At 45.8% G+C, this 21983-nt stretch overlaps 1 protein-coding gene and 1 long non-coding RNA gene across 5 annotated transcripts in view; both read right to left on the bottom strand.

The window, feature by feature from the left end:
- The window catches only part of LOC310922315 (protein FAM219A-like), a 204446-nt gene that overhangs the window by 38444 nt on the left and 144019 nt on the right, over positions 1-21983 (bottom strand). The gene's annotated exons all lie outside the window — the stretch shown is intronic.
- LOC310922317 lies at positions 11191-20943 on the bottom strand. Its single transcript, XR_014592398.1, has 2 exons — positions 20707-20943; positions 11191-11695 (listed from the first exon to the last, which is right to left on the bottom strand). It is a non-coding gene; the product is annotated as an uncharacterized lncRNA (long non-coding RNA).

Genomic DNA, 21983 nt, shown 5'->3' with positions numbered 1-21983 from the left:
AAGGCAAGGATTTTTATGTTACTGGAGTCAAATGAATTGGAAGAAATCCTAGAGGAGGTAGAGAATGCTGTAAACCTGTTGGTATGGGCAACTGAAATGCCTGGACGATCAAAAGCAGCCAAACTGGTGAGAATTATTCTCAAACCTGAAGCTAAACCAGTAAGGCAAAAACAATATTACATTAATTGGGACACAAGAAAGGGGCTGGAAAAGCTTACAGAAAAAATTTTTGAATATGGGTTATGGAAAGAGTGTGAATCAGAATATAACACACTGATATTACCAGTTAAAAAGCAAAATGGAGAATATAGGTTAGTGCAAGATTTAAGGGCCATTAATAAATTAGTACCAGATATTCATCCAGTAGTAACTAATCCATACACACTTTTGACAGCACTAAAAGGGGAATATAAATAGTTTACAGTGATTTATCCTAAGGATACCTTTTTCTGCATACCCTTGGAGGAAAATAGTCATGCAATATTTGCTTTTGAATGGGAAAATCCCACCTCTGGATGCAAAGTTCAGTTAACCTGGATCAACCTATCACAGGGATTTAAAAATAGCCCAATAATATTTGGAAATCAACTAGCAAAAGAATTAGAACAATGGAGGAAAAATAACACTGAAGGAGCAGTTTCACAGTATGTGGATGACATTCTGCTGGCAGCGGAGACCCAAAACCAATGCTTGCAAATGACCATGAGTCTGTTGAACTTTCTGGGACAGAATGGTTACAGAGTAACAAAAAGAAAAGCTCAAATCGGAAAAACATCTGTGAACTATTTGGGCTTCATGATCACTCAAGAGCAGAGAATTCTTGACCTTGACAGAAAGGAAGCAATCTGCCAAACTCCAGAACCACGGAACATCTGAGAATGATGAGGCTTTCTGGGAGTGGTCGGGTGGTGCCAGTTGTGGATATTAAACTATGGACTTTTAGTGAAGTCCATCTTTGAAGCCCTAAAAGAAACAAAGGAAGGACAATTGGTGTGGACTCCTGAGTGCCAAACTTCCTTCTGAGAACTGCAAAAGGCATTAATGACAGCACCTGCATTAGGGCTTCCTGACTTAACCAAGCCTTTTGAACTGTTTGTACATGAGAGGCAACATTTAGCCCTGGGAGTCCTGATGCAAAAGTCAGGAACCTGGAGGAGACATGTGGGCTATTTCTTCAAACAGCTGGACAACGTGAGCAAAGGATGGCCAGGATGCTTGCGAGCAGTTGCTGCAACCTTTCTACTGATTCAAGAGGCCAGGAAGCTCACGACTAGACAGCACATAACTGTTTTTGTCCCTCACATGGTAATATCTGTATTAGAGCAAAAGGGGGGGGCATTGGCTATCCCCCAGCAGGATGCTCAAATATCAAATTCTGCTTTTGGAACAGGATGATGTGGAATTGAAGATGACAGCAGCCATAAATCCAGCCATGTTTCTCCATCCAAAGGCAGTGGATGAGGGAGCCCTAGCACATTATTGTCTCCAAACTATCAAACAGGTATATTCCTGCAGAACTGATTTGCGAGATGAGCCAATAGAGAATCCTGATTTAGAATTATTAACACGAGAACAGTTTCATGAAGGATGGAAAACAGATGGCAGGACATGCAGTGGTGATCATTACTGAAGTATTGGAAGCTTGATCTTTACCAATTAACACATCTGCACAAAAGGCAGAAATAATAGCACTAAAACAAGCATTGAATTTGGCAGCAGGCAAAAGGGTGAATATTTGGACTCATTCTAGGTATGCATTTGATGCAATTCATGCCCATGGAGCTATATGGAAGGAAAGAGGACTGCTATCAGCTCAAGGATCAGCTATTAAACACAAAGAAAAAATTTGCAATTTTTGGAAGACATTCAAAAAACAAAGGAGGTGGCAGTGGTGAGTTGCAAAGCACATCAACCTGGACAAACTAATGTTATAGTGGGAAACTGATTGGCAGACAAAGCAGCTCAAGGAGTAGCTGAAAAAGACATCCTAGTGTTAGTACCACAAAGACAAATTGACATCTGAATTTACGCCTAATTATGACAGTGAGGATCAGTGCTTAGCAAACACATTAAAAGCCACTAAGAATCAGGAGGGATGGTGGCTAACAGACAGCCAACAGGTTATAGTTCCAACTTCTGTAATGAGAAAAATAATGGAAAAATAACACAACAAAACCCATTGGGGAATTGAGTCCATGATATATAGCCTCCAAAGCTCTGTACTCAGCATAGGAATGACTGAAATAGCAAAATCAATCCTAGTAAAATGTCCAATTTGTTTAAAAAACAATCCCATATGTAGGAAGAGGCCACCTCCTGGAACATGAAACAGGGAAATTCACCTGGAGATTATGGGCAAATAGATTTCTCTGAATTACCCAGGCAGTACGTGTATAAGTATCTTTTAGTATTGGTAGATACATTTTCCAGATGGCCAGAAGCCTTTCTCTGTCACACCAATAATACTAGGGAAGTGGTTCTTAAGGGGAAGACAGAAGCCCGGAGCCTTGCACTTGCACGTGGGGAGCTCCTGGAACAGGAATAAAGCCTGGTAAAACCCAAGCAAGTGTCCACTCTTTCTTCCACGCCGCTGATCACGCTCCAGCCTGGAGTCCAGACCTGCCAAAACCTCCTTCATATCATGGTCAAGGGCAGGGTAGCCGGTGGAGCAACTCTGAAGCCGTGATAAATGTTGTTTTGTAGAAGGGAAAATAAGTGGGATGAAGTTCCTTATACACTTGAAAAGGAAAAGAAAGGCAAAGGGTTGAAAGAGGTGTTGTTCTGTGTGCAGTATAGGACAGGTGCCTAAAGTGCAGGCATGAAGAGGAGGATTTAGAGCTGATGGCTGCTCAGCGGCAAGGAATGGGAGGGAGGGGAATGAATGATGAATCACCAGGGAATACAGTTAGATGCATGAATAAGTTGCGGGAAAGTGGATTGGAACAGAAAGAACATTTTAGGGGATCAGAGGATTTTAGTCTGATTGCGGGATGCACCAGAAGGACATGGAGGAGATGCCAGGGAAGTTCTTATGGCTTCCCTCCAGCAGGCAGTTGGGAATCATGGTCCAGTAACCCCGTTTTTAATAGTGGATTTAATATCATGGAGAAAAGTGTCAGGAGTTTATAGGGAAAATCCAGACAGAGATGCTAAAGTATTTGAAACCATAATTAGGACTCAGGACCCCCCTCACTTAGAAACAATTGGCTAATTGTTATAATAATTGGTGACTAAAGTATACTTTAGTAATTTGTATTAATTAGTGGCTGAAGTATATCTGACAATTTGTATTGTGATATTTAGTGGCTAAAGTGTATTTGGCAGTTTGTGTTGTTGATAAAAATGAAAATTAGAATGTTGAAAATTTGAAGAGTTAAAACCCTTAATTGTCATAGAATAAGTGTATTAATATTTTAAATGTAATAATCTTAAATTGTAATGTAACAGTAAGGAGCCACCTCCGTGGTCCCCCTGAAGGGAGCAGTGAGGGGGGGGGCTGCTTAGTCGCTAGAGGCTGCCCGCAGGCCTCCCCCACCCGACGCCGGAGTGAACTGCCCGCCGCCTTAAGAGAACCTGCACAGACACCGAAACAAGCCATCCCAGCCTCAACCCCCACCGCGGCACTGCCGATGGGGGCAGCCCGCCGCTGCCACCAGCGTGCCGCCTCCCCCCCACCAAGCGTCCGCTTGCCTCGGGCCGGCACGGTCCGGCTCCCAAAGCCCGTAAAACCTCCACTGCTGCCGACACAGCTCCGCCGACGGGGCGGCCCGCCCCCAACCCAACCCGCTCCAAAAGGACCCGCTCTCCGAGCCACGGCGGATAGCCGCCGAGCCACCAGCGTGCCGCTCCCCCCCCCCCCCCCCCCCCCCGAGCATCCGCTTGCCTCGGGCCGGCGCGGCCCGACTCCCAGAGCCCGTAAAACCGCCGCCGCGTGGCACGAGCTGCTGAACCAGCCTGAGCCCGGCGCGGAGAACTCCTGCGCTCCCAAAGACTACTCCCGCGCTGCAGCACAAGCGGAACATCCCGTGCCCGCGCCTTCCCACTGCTGCCCCGTCCCGACGTAGCCCTGCCGACGGGGCAGCCCGCGGCTCCTAGCCCTCGCGGCCATGCAGCCGCCGCCGCCGGCATGGCTCTGACGACGGGGCGGCCGGCCCCCGTCCCGGCCCGCGCGGCTCCTACACCGCTCCCGCCGCAGAACGGCCAAAAGCATACACACGCGCCCCTTCCATCGAATCCGCGGGACCCCCGAGGCACCCCCTCTCCATGTAGCGCGGCCATCTCGCTGATGCCAGTTGCGAAATGCCATTAGGCTGCTGCAGCCCCTGCCCCCCCCGGGGCAGCCCCGTAAAACATGTAAATTAGAAATCCCAATGCATTCTGGGACCCTTTTTAACACCAAAAACCCCCTATAAAGATAAATCTAAGTAAAATTTAAACCCACAAAAACCAGTACTAAGCTGTATATACCCTAGAGTATCAATAGAGCTAATTAATACAATTTTTGTAACTCGCTGTAACCTAAAAATACCAAAAGAAAAGTGAGACCCCGAGGCAAACAAACGGAAATCAGAACTCCTTGGAGACTCCCGGCGAGGGAAGAGTTCTCCAGCTCTGCTGAAACTCCCTGCTGCAGAGCTGACCAGGACCCTCCTCCTCAAGGGCAAACCCGGTTGCAAGGTCCCTCGAGACACCCTTGTAAGAGCTGATTAATAAAGGCATTTTAAGGAGAAAAATATTATCTCCGCCCATTTTTAACATTGTGATAGTCGGTAGCTGAAATGTGTTTGGCAGTTTGTAAAGAAAGGGGACATTGGAAAAGGGAGTGTCCCCAAGCCAGAAGAAATTGAACAAAAAACATAAACCAGGGTCTTCTAACCAGAAAGCTCAAGATCTTAAGTAAAAATTAGACACCCCCCCCCGAAGGAACCAGGGAATCATCCTCAGCTGAGCCCTGCTTACATTATTGATGAGAATGAAAAGGTAATTTTTTTTAATTAATACAGGAACAACTGTACTGAATACGTGCAGAGGAAAACTTAGCTTGGAACCTGTAAGCATTGTGGATGTGAAAAAGAGGAAAGAGAATAGACCTTTTTTTACAACTCTTACTATTTAAATTAAGAAAACAGTGGAGGAAACGGCAATTTGTACATGCCTGAATACTCAATCCCTTTGTTGGGGAGAGGTTTATTAGGAAAATTTGTTCAAATAGCTTTCTAGGATGGGGAAATACAAATTCAAACACCAGAATCAAAAGCCATCGAGGTAAAGATTGTTACAGGAATCAGAAGAGTTGTAAGAAATCCCAGAGGAGGCAGAGAATGCTGTAACCCTGTTGGTATGGGCAACTGAGATGCCTGGATGATCAAAAGTGGCCAGACCAGTGAGAATCTCTCAAACCTGAAGTCACACCAGTAAAGCAAAAACAGTATCCTATTAAGTCTGAGGCGAGAAGGAAGTTGGAAAAACTCATAAAAACTTATTAAAAAAAATTTAGCATATGGGTTATTGAAAGTATGTGAATCAGAGTATAACACACTGTCCTAGGGTGACTTTATGATGCTGTATCCTTGTATCCCCAATCGTCTGCTTTGCTTTACTGCCAAATATGAACCTTGTGCATTTAAGACCAGATCTGAAAGCGAAGCCGGGGAGAAGAGGTAGCGTGCAGTTTGTGTGTGCAGAAGCTTCACTTCGTCCCCCGGATTCTTCTCTTGGTGTGTTGTTTGCTACAAGGCTAGCAGGAGAGGTTTTCTTTGCTTTTTTTTTTTTTGCCTTTTTTTTTTTTTTTGCTTTTTTTTTTTTCTTTTTTTTGGCTAGCTTTTCTTTTTATTAGCTAAGATAGAAAGTTTTTCCCGGGACTGTAGCTTCTTCCTCTGGAACTGTTTCGCTTTGCTCAGGCCCAGAACACCATCAGGGGCCCCCTCCCACAGAGTGGCCTGGCAGGGAGAGGCCCTTGCCAGCTCCTAGACTGGAGGGCCTGCACCACACCCCAGCGACCACGGCCAGTGGCCAGCTCCTAGCTCAGAGAGACTGAGCCATACCTACAGAAAAGACTTTGGACTCTGAATCTCTGAATCTACCATCTCTTCAGAGCAGCGAGAGGTTTATTATTTAACATTATTAATTTCTTTTTCTCTTGTAAAATAAACAGCTATTTTTTCCACTTCCTCCAAGGAAATCTTTCCTGAACCAGTTGGAGGAGGGGCTGCTGGAATCTGCCTTTTTAGAGGAGACCCCTTTGGGACGTAGCACACATCAATATTACCAGTTATAGATTAGTACAAGATTTAAGGGACATTAATAAAAATACCTGATATTCATCCAGTAGTGTTGTAGCTAATCTGTACACACTCTTGACAGCACATAAAAGAGAATACAAATGGCTCATGGTGCTTGATCTTAAGGATGCCTTTTTCTGTAATACCTTTTGACTCAGATAATTAAAAAGATTGTTTGCTTTTCAGTGGGGAATCCAAACACAGTGAAATGCGCGGATAACATGAATTGTGAAAAAAAAAAAAAAAAAAAACAAAACCAGAAAACCCCCCTGGAAAGTATTCTGCCAGCAATCAGGACTGAAAGTAAATGCCTCAATGTTCCTGTAAGTCTGTTACATTTCTTAGGATAATATAGATACAAAGTGTTGAAGAAATGACACAAATGGGCAAAGAAGCAATAATATATTCTAGTTTTGAGATCTTGCAGGAAAAAAGAAGCTTGGGAAGCAGCTGAAAAGAAGCCATTTCCAGACTCCAGACCCAAAAACTACAAGCTGCCAATTATGAAGTACTAGCAAAACCGTTGCACCAAAATTACTTGGTATGGACTCCTGAGAAGTTGGAAGGCCTTTGAAGCCCTAAAAGAAACTTAATAACAACCCCTACATTGGGACTCTCACACTTAACCAAACCATTTGAGTTACCTGTGCATGAAAGGAGGCACCTGGCACTGGTGTTACTGACCAGCATTTGGGGTCATGAAAGCATCCTGTCCAAACAATTGGACAATACAATTGAAGAATGACCCAAATACCTGAGAGCAGTGGTAGCTGCAGAGAAGTACAAAAGCCAATATTTAACCCACATGGTAATAGATGGTTTTGGAACAAAAAAAGAAATCATTGGACCAGGTTACTCAGTTGGAGCAGGACAATGTTGAACCTGAGGTAACCACTGCTTTAAACCCCAGCCATGTTTTCTCCAGGCTTCAGAAGAAGCCCAGAGACCTTTGTGCCATGACTGCCTGGTAACCATGGAACAAGTGTGTTCTGGCAGACTGGATCTCAAGACCGATTCCATCCAGGACCTGGAACTGAATTCAGCATGCATGGCTTTGGGAGGAGCTATCCCCCCGTGCATCCGGCCAAATAAAGAATGCCTGCTTCTTAATGCTACATTGGTGTTAAGGAGTTTTTTTTATTTTACCAAATTTTTGGTAACACCCCCAGTGGTGCAGGGAGACAGGGAAAGGGGTTTACAGTCAGTTCATAACAGGTTGTTTCTGCCCCTTGTCAGTGAAGAGTCTTTCCTCCGCTCCAGCTTTGGGTCCCTCCCACAGGAGACAGTTCTCCATGAACTTCTTCAATATGGGTTTCTTTCCACAAGCTGCAGTCTTCAGGAACAGACTTCTCCAGTGTGGGTCCCCCACAGTGTCAAAAGTCCTACCAGGAAACCTGCTTTAGCACGAGCTCCTCTCTCTATGGGTCCCTGCCAGGAACCTGTTCCAGCACAGGCTTCCCATGGAGTCACAACCTCCTTTGAGCATCCAGCCACTCTGGCTTGGGGCTTCTCCATGAGCTGCAGGTGGATTTCTGCATCCCCGTAGACCTTCACGAGCTATATTGGCACAGCTGCTTCACCATGGTCTTCACTATGGGCTGCGAGGGAATCTCAGCTCCAGCACCTGGAACAACTCCTCTCCTTTCTTCTCCTTGGTGTCTGCATAGCTGCTCCTTTCACGTATTTTCACTGGTCTCTTCTTTGAGCAAAATTACATCTGTGCAATGGCTTTTAATCCTTCTTAAATATGTAATCACAGAGGTACTATCACCATCTCTGTTTGACTCAGCCTTGGCCAGTGGCGGATCTGTCTTGAAGCCAGCTGGCATTGGCTTTGTTGGACATGGGGGAAGCTTCTCACAGAAGCCACTCCTGTAGCCCTCTCCACTACCAAAACTTGACCATACAAACCCAATACATATCCTCAAGGGATCTCCTGCCTCCTTTTTCAGGTAGGGCTTCTATCTACCAGTGTTAGGGAGTAGAGGAATGGCAGAGGGGATGGTAGGCTGCTACTGCCAGCTATTTCATGTTCTTTAGTGTCTTCTTCCTTCCAGGGATGAGATATGGGGCTGAGAGCTTGGCAGATGCCTTTTCCTTCCACTCTCAAGGGGTCTGGTGGCAAAATGCAGCCTTGAATGGCACAGGGAAACAGGACTGGACAGAGAAAGTTTATACCCCTGATGAAACCCCTGAGAAAGGGGCTTGAAAGACAAGATGAAAGGGGCTTTTTGAATTCCAGGTTTCTGAATGCATCTGATTTGAGTGCTGAAGGAGGGGAAGGAGGTCTGGGGTATGAGAAATGTCAGCCCAAACCACAGATCACTGCACTGGAAATCAGATGTGTACACTGCCGAGCTGAAGCGTCTGTCAAAGGAGTGAAAATTCCAGTCACAGGGAGACTTCAGATACTCATGGAAGAGTTTGACATGCTGAAGGTAAAAATGTACAGATAAAGATGTTGACAGTTCTTAATATGCAACTCTGACATCAATGAAATGGGATTTAGTATTTTAATGCTGATGTATTTTACATCTTTCTTACCTGTCAGGACAGTGCATGGGGCAACAATGCTCAGAAGCAGTTTGCTAACACAAGGTGTCATGTGCTGATAGACCCATTCAGGACTGTGGTTATAACACTGCCATCCCAATGTCTCTCACTGCTGGACCAGTCAGTCTTGATGGAGAAAGGATGGGTGCTAAAGCACTGCTGGCCTGAGCAAGGTTTAACATTGCCTTTTGGAAGGACTGTAAAAGGGAGCCTGGGTGAAGGGGAGGAAAGTTCAACCTAGGCTTTGAATGTCAGACCCCACATCTTACTCCACATATTACTAATCTTTTTGCAGACTCCTGCTTTTCTGTCTTGCCACAGCTCAAAGCCTCCTGAGATCCCATTGATTGGAAATTGAGCCCACCTCCCCCAAACGGCAGGCAGGGGATATTTCTGACTCTTTCTCCCAGCTACCTGCTCTCACCACTGTGGCATTAAATGAGATTGATGGCAACGCCGCATCTGTGGAATCCCAGCTGACCCACTGTCCTAAATGACCCAGTGAGGCAGAAATTCTGGAAGAGTAACATTTTTACCTCCGTCCCATATGGCCAGCTGCATGCACCAAAAGGAGGAAAAATCCTAGCTTAAATTTGCTTATCAGAAGACCATTACCTACAGATTTTCTACAGCACTTTTAACACAAAAGGGAGGAGACAAGAAAAAGAAATACAAGAATTTTTGTAATTTCTGTGCCCCATGAATGCCTGGGTCAAATTTTTTTGGGGCACAGTGCACACATTTTCAGTTTCACTTGGCACATACATTTTTGTGAGCTAAAATCACCAACTACATACAAATATAAGGTTTATTGTAGTAGTTACCTGTTTGAATGCCTGACTGGAGCTGAAGGTGAGATGAAAGGAACAGAAGAGTTGTAAGAGTAGAAGAAAAGAGGAGAGAAACAGCTTGAGGGCCTCAGCAAGCAAGGCGTTATTGCAGTAGGACTAAGGAATTAGTGAGTGTGTATAGAAGACTTGTCTGTAGAAATAAAGAGAGAAACCAGACAGTGCATAAGAAGTACAGACAGATAAAATGGCAGATGTTTTAACAATGTATATTTCCTTGTGGTTTCAGCTTCAGTTTGAATTATCTTTCAATAATTAAGATTTATAACCGGCTTTAACTTGTACACACAGATATTTAAGTACAGTGAAAGTGTGTTGTATTTAATGATGAAAAAATGAAGCGAGGAGGGTCAGGGTTTTTTCCCTGACAAAAACTTTGCCGAAGTCTGTGCTTATTCCAATCTCTTTTAAAGGACTTTATAAGAAATTACCTGCCTGCCCTTCAGCCAGGTGGTGCTGCTGGCTGGACAGGCAAGGGAGGGAAGAGAAGCCAGCAGCAAGATCTCACATTTGCTGCTGGAGTGGTGTCCTGGGTTGCAGTGTAGGAGGTACACAAAGTATTTATTCTATCACCATCTTCATGAACTGGTAAACCAAGTGGGGCAGTGTTCTTCCCAGGCCCCCTGCCTTTGGGCTGTCTTCTGTTAATGGCCCATCAATGCCTTGCCCATGACTCACAGGTAACTCCCTCCAGGAGTTATCTCTGTTTAATGGGCCATCAAGGACCCACTTCACAACTCAGAATAAGGGATTCAACGCTTGAGAGAACTGGTGGTGGTAGACATTGTCTTTTCAGATGACCCAACAATTAGGAGTCCAGATTTGGTAAGATGTTCACCAGTGATGTGGCTGAAACTTGTACTACTTGGGCCACAAGAATATGTGTCCTGGGTTGCAGTGTAGGATGTACACAAAGTATTTATTCTATCACCATCTTCATGAACTGTTGAAACCAGGTGGGCTAGTGTTTTCCCAAGGCCCCTGCCTCTTCTGCTAATGGCCTTTGGAGTGTCTTCTGCTAATGACCTTTGGGGTGTCTTCTGCTAATGGCCCATTCACACTTGGCCCATGAGTCACAGGTAACTCCCTCCAGGGGTTATCTCTGTTTAATGGGCCATCAAGGACCCACTTCACACTCCTCATCCTATTGTGAGATGCTCTGCCCAGAGGGAGGAGCCAAGCATTCTCACCTGGATATAAGCTGGGATTTGAGACAGTACAAGCAGCCCTTACCCACTGGATTCCCAGAGGACCAGAGCTACCAGACCTTTCTACAGGATCACTGCTTCAGGAAGACCACCTCACCTGGACTGCTTCGACCACCCTGCTCAGGTTGTATTCTGACTCTGTCAGTGGTCCTTTGTGTTATTGCATTTATTTTATTTTGCCTTTTTACCTTTCTTCTTATTAAATTGTATTTCTGACTTGGAGTTTCTCACTCATTTTGCTTTCAGACCACGACAAGTGGGCAGCAGGATGTGCAAGTGTTATAAATGCAAAGGCAAATATCGGATAAATAAAAGACAATTTATTAATAACAAAGTATCGAGCACAAGAAAAATGAGAAAGCCACAAAAATAGGAAATGGTCAGCGCCGCGCTGGGTGGATAGGGGTCCGCACCGGGGTATAAGACTCCCCAATCCACACCGATGCAGCTTTCAGTCCAGCATTTTATAGGGTTTTTCTGCCCTTAGGCAGTCCAGGTGTCCAGGATGGGCTGAATAGTCCGAATTTCTTTTCGATGGCCTTCCCGGATCTCGTCAGGTCTCATTGTCTCATTCCGGGAAAAACTCTTTCTTATGTCGATTTCATGTCTTAGTCTTATGCTGATTTCATTTTGCTTGTTGCGCCAGAGAGCTGATGGGATAGCCAGCAGGTTGATGAGATTGGTATCGTTGTCACGAAGGAATTTCTTCCTTGCATTGGCAAGGAAGTGATTCTTATCGAGGTTGGCCAGTGTCTTTGTCTAGCTTGATGAGGTTCATCCTGTCTTTGCAACTGAGACTGGCAGGCTGGGGGGAAACGATTAGCCCTATACTGGATTTCACAATTTTATTAACCTTATTCATTATTATACATCAGGTTATTATTTTATACCCGAATTTTTACCCAAAATTTATCACACAAGGAACAAACACCTACAGACTGCAATTTAGAGCAAAAGACGTGAATCAGAGGTTGTTATCACAGAATAAGCTGAGTTGGAAGGGAGCCTCAAGGATCATCGAGCCCAACTCCTGATTCTGCATAGCACCATCCCCAAGAATCTCACCATGCGCCTGAGAGCATTGTCCAAATGCTTCTTGAACTCTGTCAGATTGCTGTGACCACTTCCCTGGGGAGCCTGTTCCAGTACACAACCACCCTCTGGGTGAAGAATCTTTTTCTAATCCAACCTAAACCTTCCCTGACACAAGGCATGGTGCAATTTCAGTGATCCTTTGCAGATGTAGAGATGGAAATCTGTTTTCTCTTTTTGCTACACATTTTTGTAAAGAAACTAACTTTCCTGTTTATAATCTATTTTGAATGAAAAACACAGATTGCTATTACTGACTAGCTGCATGCAGGGTTAGTAGTATCAACTGTTGTCTTTTTTGCCCCATTTTTTCTCTCTATACAAGTATCAGCAACTTTACGTCACACCGAGTCTTAAATCACCCTGGGGACAGAAAGTAAAGATAATGGGATTATCTGTCCCAGAGACAATTTCAGTTTGAAGCAACATCAGAAACCATCTCTGAATGCACAAGCTGAGACATCTGCAGGACACAGGGAGCAGGAATGATGCACCAGTTCCCCCAAGGCAAGAAGTTCAAGCAAGTGCAGGGAGGATGAAAGAACTGTGATGTGTGTACACACACACACACACACACGCATACATGCACACACAATCAATAGTGCTCTTCAGCCTGAAATCTCTTTCTCGTGCACAATATGCTGGAAAGAGCCTGGGTTTATGCTGGAAAGAGCCTGGGTTTTGCCAGGACCTAAATAGAAAGAGCTTTGACACTCAGATTTCCCAACAGTCTCTCCACTCCACTGATGCTGGCATATGCAGTGCTCAGAGGACCAGAAAAAGCTATGAGCAGAATGAAAGGGTGGCAGAAGATACTCTCTGCTTTCAACAAGCCTTTGTGGCTACTAACAGCTGTACTTGCAAGGTGAATGGAAGGGCAACACCAAGCTTTGGGGAATTAAAAACCTCCAGGTCAGCACCAGCAGAGATATGGAGGAATCCCAGGGAATGACAACCGTGTCCTTTCTAGGGATAGCACTTAAGCCAAAATTTTGGGGCACTGGGATCTGCTGAGCTGTCTTCAAGAGCCTCCTAGGGCAGCATGTGCATTAGGGGAATGAGAGGAAGAATCATAATTTTCTGATCACCCAGTACACAACCCCGCAAATTCAGATTAGCAAGGAACTGTGTCCTGACTTGGAGTCCACAGGGATAAAAAATGAGGACAGCCAGAAACACAACTCAAGCTGGCCTTTTTCTATCCTCTGCATCTTCTCCCTGGGCACCTTAAGTCACATTGGCTCAGACCGATGACAGAAACAAGGTTTCCTCCTACCAGCTCTTCAGAGGCCAGTAACATAAGGTAGAGCAAGCTGCATGTCCTCTCCTGATCATGCTGGGACAAAGCTGTCAGAGCAGCTCTGACAGTGTCACCTCTGCAGCAATACCTGGTGGGAAAGGCAGGTAAAGTCATTGCTCTTTCGTGTCTCTCTGGAGAATATGGTATTGGAAACTGGGAACAGAAAGTCTTTTATTCTGTAAATTGCATCAATTTGATGATTGAAGGCAGCAATCTAGAATAAACAGGAACCCCAACAAAGTGCATCTGCTCTTCCTTTGCTGGTGAGGGTGCTTTGCAACAGCAAATTCCATTAACACAGAGAGGTATATTTGGAGGTTAAACCTACTACACTTTGTTCACTGGAAAGTCCTTGGTACTTGGGACAGTGACTGTATGGTTTTCTTACTTTACTCACAATGTTAAATGCACTCTGCTTACTTTGGTTTACCTTGTGAAAAACCATACTTAGGATTCACTGCTAGCTCCATAATCTGGCTATCTGCACAGACCTCAGGAAGGTCAACAAACATTTGCCAATGACAGTGCAAGGCATCACCCTGAGTTTGTGTTTACCAGCTATATCTGACATTGTCCAAGTTAAGCTACTATTTGCAACTATGATCATCCAGCTAAAATGATCTCCTTATCTTGCTGTCTCAGAGAGGGTTTTGGTACCTAAAAATATCTCAAAACATTGTTGGGCCAAATGAACAAAGAAAAAGTCAGTGCTTCAGCATATGATGCCTATGGGGCACTTTCTGTAAATCAGGCTTGGGTGACTTTAACACTGCTGGACAGGCAGAAGATTTCATATGTAGCAAACCTCAGAGGCTTTAAAGGACTGCCCCAAAGAACAGGTTTTACAGTAGTGACCATTTACAAATTATGACACATCAATACTTAGCCTTCCACCTAAAATACCACATTTCCTCCACGGGGCACAGCTCAGAGTACTCAGTCTTTCAACAACCTTTTTTGTTAACCAGTACTGAAGACCCTTTTGAGTCCTAACTACATGATTGAGTATTCAGGAAGCAATAATCACAGAATCACAGAATGGGCAAGGTTGGAAGGGACCACATCTGGTCCGATGGTCATGCTGAGGTGGGATCATCCTAGACCACATGGCACAGGATTGCATCCAGATGGTTCTTTAATATTTCCAGTGAAGAAGACTGCACAACCTCTCTGGACAATCTGTTCCAGTGCTTGATCACCCACACAGTAAAGAAGTTCCTCCTGGAACTGCCTGGGCATCAATTTCTGCCCATTGCCTCATCTCATTGCTTGGCACCACTGAAAAGAGGCTGGCTCCATCCTCTTGACACCCTCCAGTCAGATATTTATACACATTGATAAGAGTAACTAATTTGGTGAGGTGAAGTACCACAAAAAATGTACTCACAAATCTTAAATTTTACATCCCCAAATGTTCTCTGCTTAATTGTTCTCAATTCTGTGATTCCGCTGTTGTGTATTGAGTCTGACTGAGTGTTGTGCTTTGCATTAGTAGCTGGACAGGTGTTCATAACAGACCAGTGTTTTGGCAACTGCTGAGCAGTGCTGTCCCTCTAACATTCCTTCCCCCATCAAAGGGATGGGAGTGGGCAAGATCCTGGGAGGGGGCACAACTAAGCCAGCTGACCCAAATTAGCCAAAGGGATACCATACCATATGATGCCAGCTCAGATATATAAAGCTAAGGGAGAGAGAAGGAAGAGGGGGGCATTCATGATTCTTCAGTGTTTGCCTTCCAGAGGAACCATTACACATGCTGAAGCCCTGCTTCCCAGGAAGTGTCTGAACATTGCTGCTGATACATAAGATGCATCATTGACTAAGGAGAATTAAATTTGTCAAAACTTCATTCAAATTAAACCCATACTTCTGTTACCCTTTTTGCAAAAGGGCCCTTGCAAATAGAATGACAAAAAACAATTTGCATATTTTAATAAAAACAAAGGGAGGAGATGTAGCAATATACAGCTGGTTTACAGCTGGATAATATGAGTCTGATCATAACAGACCCAACTCGGCTGACCTAGCTTGTTCTAGCAGTCCCTAGGTGAATGGGAGAGCTCATGCAGACACCTCAACCAATCATAGGCAGTCCAGAAAGCAGACACATCACTGGTCAAGGAGCTGGGCAGGGCTAATACCCAGACCAATGAGTGTCTAGAACCAGGAGTTTTGAACTTCCTATATAAGGGAGTTCCGAACAATAAAATAGGCTGTTTGTCTCATGATCAAGAGGTCTCAAGTTATGTTGTCTGTCTCCCTACCCATGACCTCCCTCGTGTTACAAACAAAGTTTTCTTTTAAAGTTTTGAGCCTGTTTTGCCCTCCTCCTAATCCATATCTCACAGCAAGGAATGAGTAAATAATTCTAGTGGGTGCATTAGTGTTTGGCCAGCACTAAGCCCACTACACTAATTAGTGCATTGGCTGGGAAATCAAACCAAAACTGCCACACTTAATTGGTGTTTCCCCCTGGTTATAACTAAAACCGCTAGAACCCCCCAATAAACAGTGCTGGGAAACTGGTAACTACAGACAAGGAGATGGATGAGTAACAACTTTTTTGCCTCAGTCTTCACTGGCAATCTCTCTTCCCACACTTCTTGAGTGGATGGACTGCAAGATAAGCACTGGGGGGAGCAAAGTACTTGCCACTGTAAGAGAAGATCAGGTTCCTGACCACCTGAGGAAATTGAATGTACATAAGTCTATGGGGCCTAACAAGATGCATTCCTGAGTCCTGCCCTTGGCTGATGTAGTTGCCAAGCCACTCCATATCTGAAAAGTCATGGCAGTCAGGTGAAGACCCAGGTGGCTGGAAAAGGGGAAAGATTGTACCCATCTTTTAAAAGGGTAGAAAGGAGGACCCTGGGAACTATTGCCCTGTCAGCCTCACCTCTGTGCCGGAGAAGATCATGAAACAGATCCTCCTAGAAATTGCGCAAAGGCACATGGAGGACAAGGAGGTGATTCGAGATAGCCAGCATGGCTTCACCAAGGGCAAGTCCTTCCTGACCAACCTAGTGGCCTTCTATGATGGAGTGACTCCATCAGTGGAGAAGGGAAGGGCTACAGATGTCACTTATCTGGACTTTTGTAAAGCCTTTGACATGGTCCCTACAACATCCTCTCTAAATTGGAGAGAAATGGATTTGATGAGTGAACTGTTAGATGGATAAGGAATTGATTGGACAGTCACATTCAAATGGCAGTGCCAATGGCTCAGTGTCCCACTGGACATCAGTGACAGGTGATGTTCCTCAGGGATTCATATTGGGACCAGTGCTATTCAATGTCTTCATCAATGACATAGACAAAGAGATTGAGTGCACCCTCAGCAAGTCTGCAGATAACACTAAGCTGAGTGGTGCCTTTGACACACCTGAAGGACGGGATGCCATCCAGAGGGACTTGGACAAGCTTGAGAAGTGGGCTCATGGGAATCTCATGAGATTCAACAAAGTAAGTGGAATGTACTGCACCTGGGCCAGTGTAACCCCCACTATCAACACAGGTTGGGGAATAAAGGGATTAAGAACAAGCCTGCTAAGAAGGAATTGGTGGTGCTGGTGGATGAAAAGCTGGATATGAGCCAGCAATGTGCACTTGTGGCCCAGTAAGCCAACCGTGTCCTGGGCTGCATCAAAATCAATGAGGCCAGCAGGGCAAAGGAAGTGATTCTGCCCCTCTGCTCTGGTGAGACCCTGCAGCAGGATGTTCCCCTCTGCCACAGAAGAGCATATCTGTTCTGTCCACCAGCTGGTGCGATAGCTCCAGGCATCTTCCCTCTCACATGAATTGATGAGATAACTCAGGCCAGACAGCTGTCTGGTAGGGAGTTATCTCTGGCTAGGGACTTATCTCTCTCTGGCACCAGAGGTAGAATTCCCAGCTGACAATAAACATCTGGCCTTGAGAGCAAGATGCAAGAAGATAAGCTGGTGGAATTTCTGACTGACAGACACTTCACTTTACAAACTATAAAAGCTACACAAACTTCCATGAAGTCAGAAGTCTTCTGTGCACACTCTGGAAACATGTAGGACTTCTTCCTGAAGTTTGGATGCAAACTTGTGGCTACTTTCCTGGGAAGTGAGTGAAAGGACTCTATGTGTACTCCATCATCAATTCAGTGGTAAGCTACATTGACTCCTAATCTAAACCATTTTTTCGCTAGCCATAATATCAGTACCTTATTATCATGTACTGTATTTATATCTATGTCCTAGGGTGACTTTATGATGCTGCATCCCCTATCGTCTGCTTTGTGTCCAGACATGAGTCCTGTAGCTTTAAGCGAGATCTAAAAGAGAGGAGGGGGAGGTGGTGGAATTCTTTCAGCTCCTGTGTTCAAAAACACAGATAAAGCTCTCCAGAGAGAGAGATATGGAGTTTTTCCTTGCTTTTTTTTTCTTTTTTTTTTTTTTTTTCTTTTTTTTTTTTTTTTTTTAGCTACCTTCTCGTTCGTTAGCTGAGGCAAGAAGTTTTTCCTGGGACTGTGGCTTCTTCTTCTGGAACTGTTCAGCTTTTTCTCCCATCAGAAACACCATAGCATTGCTTGGGGGCCCCCTCCCCATGCTGTAGAGGCCTGGAGGCCAGCTCTGGACTCAGAGGAAGCCAAGTCACCTACAGAAACTACTCTGAATCTACCATCTCTTCTCCACAGTGAGAGGTTTTATTATTTAACATTATTTATTCTTTTTTTTCATGCCTGTGAGTACTCTGCTTGTTAAAAAAACAATTTTTTTCACTTTCTCCAAGGGAATTCTTTCCGAACCTGTGGGGAAGGGATTGCTGAAGCCTGCCTTCTATTAGAGGAGACACCCTTTTGAGATGTTTCCTCCCAAATTTGTCTCAAATCAGGATAAATATCTTGGTGCCCAATATGGGGCTGGGGAAAGTAAAAAAAACAAACTGTACTAATTACATTTTTTTTAATCACTTTGTATTGGGGTAAAGCAGTCAGTAGTCACCGTGTTGGTTGAGGTAATAATGTCTCTCTGGTTTGAAGTGATGCCTTGGAAGGCTGACCTGAAACAGAGACTGGACAGATCTAGAGAATAAAGTAGGTATTTATTGAAAGGCCTTCAGGATCCACCTTGGGCAGGACAGGAGACTGACCAAGGCTGCACTCAGGGTGGACTGAGAATAGTCACAAAAATGGCTGACCAGTTATGAGATCCCACACTTCTATAAGTTTTGGTCCATTTGCATATTGGGATTTAATTGTCCAATTACAACTTCAGGTTATGAAGTCCCATCCTTCTTGTTTTCTTTCTTCAATCCACTGTTGTTTATGCTTTTAGGCCTGAAAACTTGTAACAGTTGTTCTTGGTCTCCATCTGGGAAAGGATTTGTTTTGTCTACCTACTCTGTGAAGAGAGCTTACTAACACTTAATATGTGACGCAGAACTACACTCCTAGGCAGCACAGAATCTGCAAATATGAAAGCTAAAGCTTAAGGCATCAGAAGTACTAATGTCTTTCTGGTCTCTAGGCCTCTTTGCCTATCCACAGATGTTGGAGTCCAGGACATCCCCTTGGATGACCTGAGACCTGGGAAAGAGAATTTGAGCCCTGGACAGGGGGGTGTAGAACCGGTCCAGGGGGGTTGGAAACCTTGGCACAGAGCCCAGGAAGACACTGAGTTTGATCTTAGCCCATGGGAAAAACTTCCAGCATTAGGAGAGGAATTGCAAATCACCAGGAAGTGAAAATAGTAGTATAACACAGTAGAACATACAAAATTCAGTAGTTTTAAGATTCTTAGAATAGAGGTAAATGGGGGACAAGATGGTGGAATTTCGGTGGTACCTCGTGTCCCTCTCCTTCTTCCTCGTCCTCCATCTTCTGGGGTGGTGATGAAATAAGATAGTTAGAGTGGATTGGGTCAAAGCAGAAGTGACCCTCTTAGTGTAAGCACTAGGCATTGGTGTGAAATAGTAAATATCCTATACGTAATTATCTGTATAAATGTAAGGTGACGTCCCATCGGTGGGCAGTCGCCTCGTGTCCCAGCCGCTGTCCGGACCTCGGCTGGGAGCGGAGAAAAACTTTGTGATATCAAATAATAAACAACTCGAGAAACCAGAAAGCAAGGCCTTGAAGACTCCGCTTCTTTGTACCAACGCGACTCGGGGCTTTTAGAGGGCCAAGGACTTTAAACAACTTGAATCTCGGGTGAGAAAACCAACCCGAGAATTGGCGTCCCTGGGTGCCTGGACGAGAATTGGCGTCCCTGGGTACTTTCCAGTGGACACACCAAGCCCTCTGAAGCCAGGAAAACAGCCAGAGAAGACAGGGGAAGATTTTTGGCCAAAGCAGCTGACTTCAAATTCGCCTTGGACAGACGAACTTCAAGGGCCCTGAAGTCGTCACCCTGAGATCTGCTGGTCGGTGATCAGGACACCCCCGAGACGAATTTGAGAACACCTGCACCCTGTTTTTCGGCTTTGGTAAGACCGGTCGAATTTAGAACACATGGGGGTGGGAATCTCCCAGGAACAGCAAAGGATCCTAGCAAAATTAAGGGTAGTTGTGTCTGCACATCCTGCAGGCCTTTCTGAGAAGGAGCTTCAAGCTCTTCTTTTGTGGGCTCGGTGTAACTTTCCACATTGTGAGACCCACGTTGTATTTGAGCCTGCATTTTGGCAAGAGGCAAACAGGGAACTTTACAACAGAGCAACTAAGAAAGATAAAGCAGCTGCAAAGCTTTTGCCCGCAGCGAGAACCATGCTAGAGTCCATTTCACGTAACAGAAAAGCAGTTCCTCCTTCTTTACAACAGCAGAGGACTGCGCAAGAGGGACAAAGCAAGGTTTCTTCCGCTGAGCAGCAGCCAGCAGCGACTTGTTCTGCCTCTCAGCAGCAGGCGGATCCCAAATCTCCTAGTGGGGAGGTGGGAGGGGAGAGCCATCAGCTCGCCCAGGCAACATCAGGGGAAAGCCAGCAGCTTCCCCGAGGTGAGGCACATGATGCACAGCAGCTTGTCTCGGTGCCTCAAACCCCAAAACCTGATTCCCCAATGCCAGTCCCGGGAAGGCAAAAACTTGTACTTTATCCCACCGATCAAGATAGAGATCCGCGTTCTTCTGAGACATGTCCCCTGGACATGGGACAATTGCCCCAGGGGGGGAAACAGGGAGATTTAGAACATATTCCATCTAGAAGCCCGTTTACCCCCCCGCAGATATCACGCGAAATCGCTTCGCCGCCTCTCCCTCCAGCAGAGCAAGGACAAACACAGCAGGGGGGAGGGGGAGGGCGCCAAACACCAAAACAGCAGGGAAAACAACCCCAAATCGCGTCAGCCGCGGGAGATAAGACCGCAGCGCATGCGCGCGAAAGAGAGCCGAATCAGTCGTGCCGGGAACAATCATACGGCGGTGACGGGGAACGCGACGGGGGGCAGTGGGAAAACATACCGTGTCAAGGGGGCGCGGATCGCGGGGAAAAACAACTCGCGGGCGATCGTCGGGATTTTGCAAACCGCGGGACCGGGACAGCAGCGGGGGGAAATTCCATGCCGGTAGCTGAGCGCAGGTTGATGACGCAAGCTACGGGGAGCAATGTGGACCAAGTTACGTCCGCATCGCAAAGCATGGGCAAAGAGCCAGAAAGGGCGGTGCAGGCGCAGGCGCAGAGCCATGCACTGCAAACCCCAGAGGCGCTTGCGGCGGATTTTGGCGCAGGCGCGGTGGGAGTGGGGTGGATTCCAAGCCGCAGTCTCGCTTGGGGCGGGGTCAACCCCGATGGCGAGCGGGACGGGGCGGTCTCTGGGGGCGGGCCGAGAGGGAACGCCTCCCAGGAGGGTGCCGGGACAGCGCAAGCAGGATCGGAGCAGGCGGGGGTGGCGCAGGCGGGGATGGAGAGTGGCCAGGGCGGAGAATTTCTCCAGGGAGCCGCCTCCTCACGGCAGCCGCAGACCATGACCCCGCCCACGAGCGGCGCCTTGATACCAGCACAGCAGGCGCTCAGTGATTCAAAATCAGCTAGCTCGTTCATATGCATGGGCGCACGTCCAAAAAATATTACAACAGTTTCCAGAGATCCAGAAACTGAGAATTTGTTACAAGCATAGCGTCTTTTGTCGGAGCTAATGGAACAGATCCCAGAAAAAATACCTAGTGCCGGACAGGGTCCAGCTGTCTCGATGACAGCGCCACCTAGTGGCGGGACTGCACAATTACAGCAAACACGGCAACTTCCATACTCAGCCAGTCCAGCAACAGCGCCAGCTAGTGGCGGAACACCCACATTACATAATTTTTTCCCAATTACATACAAAAAACAGATTTATTCTCCAAAGCAGCAATTTCTACAGGAACAAACACAGCCTGTGTCAACTTTAGAGGATCACGAAACAATTCAACTACAACAACAAGCAGTCAGCACGGATGAAAGCATGATTCATATCACTGCTTCGCAAGGCATCCCTTTCATATCAACAACAGCAACTGCAGATTCTTCATCTCAAGCTCCTTCAATTTTATTATCCAAAGATTTCATGAAGCAATTTCTCCTGCAATTTAAAGAAACAGCTTTGGAGCTCAACCCAGATTCAAACACTCAATTCCCTCAAGTGTTCCTTTCACCAAAAGCCAATCAAGCTCCTCTTCAATCAACTGCACAGACGCATTCTCCATTTATCCTCTGGCTACCCGATGGATCAACCCTCTCCTTTGGTAGTGCTGCACAGGGA

Source organism: Zosterops lateralis (assembly GCF_965231275.1).
Source record: "Zosterops lateralis genome assembly, chromosome: W".
NCBI lineage: Eukaryota > Metazoa > Chordata > Aves > Passeriformes > Zosteropidae > Zosterops > Zosterops lateralis.
The sequence above is the reverse complement of the archived record's forward strand: the minus strand, read 5'-3'. Positions and strand labels throughout refer to the sequence as shown.